Source organism: Micropterus dolomieu, linkage group LG20 (assembly GCF_021292245.1).
Source record: "Micropterus dolomieu isolate WLL.071019.BEF.003 ecotype Adirondacks linkage group LG20, ASM2129224v1, whole genome shotgun sequence".
NCBI lineage: Eukaryota > Metazoa > Chordata > Actinopteri > Centrarchiformes > Centrarchidae > Micropterus > Micropterus dolomieu.
This window is the reverse complement of record NC_060169.1, coordinates 219,429-220,372: the sequence shown is the minus strand read 5'-3', so window position 1 is coordinate 220,372 and position 944 is coordinate 219,429.

Below are 944 nucleotides of genomic sequence, written 5' to 3'. Positions count from 1 at the left end.
GGAGAGGAGGAGAGAGGAGAGGAAACAAGAGGAGAGTGGAAACACGAGGAGAGGAAACAAGGAGAGGAGACAGGAGAGGAGATGAGGAGAGGAGGAGATAGAGGAGAGGAAACAAGACGAGAGTGGAAACACGTTAGGAAACAAGGAGAGGAGACAGGAGAGGAAATGAGGATACGAAACAAGGAGAAGAAAATGAGAACAGAAAAGAAGAGAGGAGACAGGAGAGGAGGAGAGAGGAGAGGAAACAAGAGGAGAGTGGAAACACGAGGAGAGGAAACAAGGAGAGGAGACAGGAGAGGAGATGAGGAGAGGAAACAAGGAGAGAAGACAGGAGAGGAAAGAAGAGAGGAGACAGGAGAGGAAAGAAGAGAGGAGAGGAAGCAATAGGAGAGAGGAAACAAGAGGAGAGAGGAAACAGGAGAGGAGAGGAGGACACAGAGGAAGACAGAGTTATTACACACATCCACCATTAAGAGAAAATGTTTTTACCGGTCAGCACCACAAGAGGTCAATGTGACGCCATGTTCTAACGTCTGAGTTTTATTTTTAACGTCCTCTGAAGTTATTTTTATCAGGCAAAAGGTTTCATTATCAGATTTATTATGTACACCAGATATGTCCTGCAGTAGCGGTGATGTTTATAACATTACAATGCAAACAGAAACTTTGTCTCTTGTCCCAAACTCGTCAGATAAAAACAGGCACACAAAACATTCCTAAAACAAGACAACTGTGATCCTACCAGAAGAGATCAGCAGAGATGAAGAACAGTCTTAAAATCAGAAGCTCTAAACTGAACATTAAACTCACATAACAGGAGTGACGGTTCTGCAGCTGGACTTGCACACAGATGTTTTACTTTTGGTTAAAATCTGCTTCATGAGGCAGACGGTTTGTAATTTAGGTTTGATAATCAGGGTTTAATACAGTTTAAATCAGTAAAA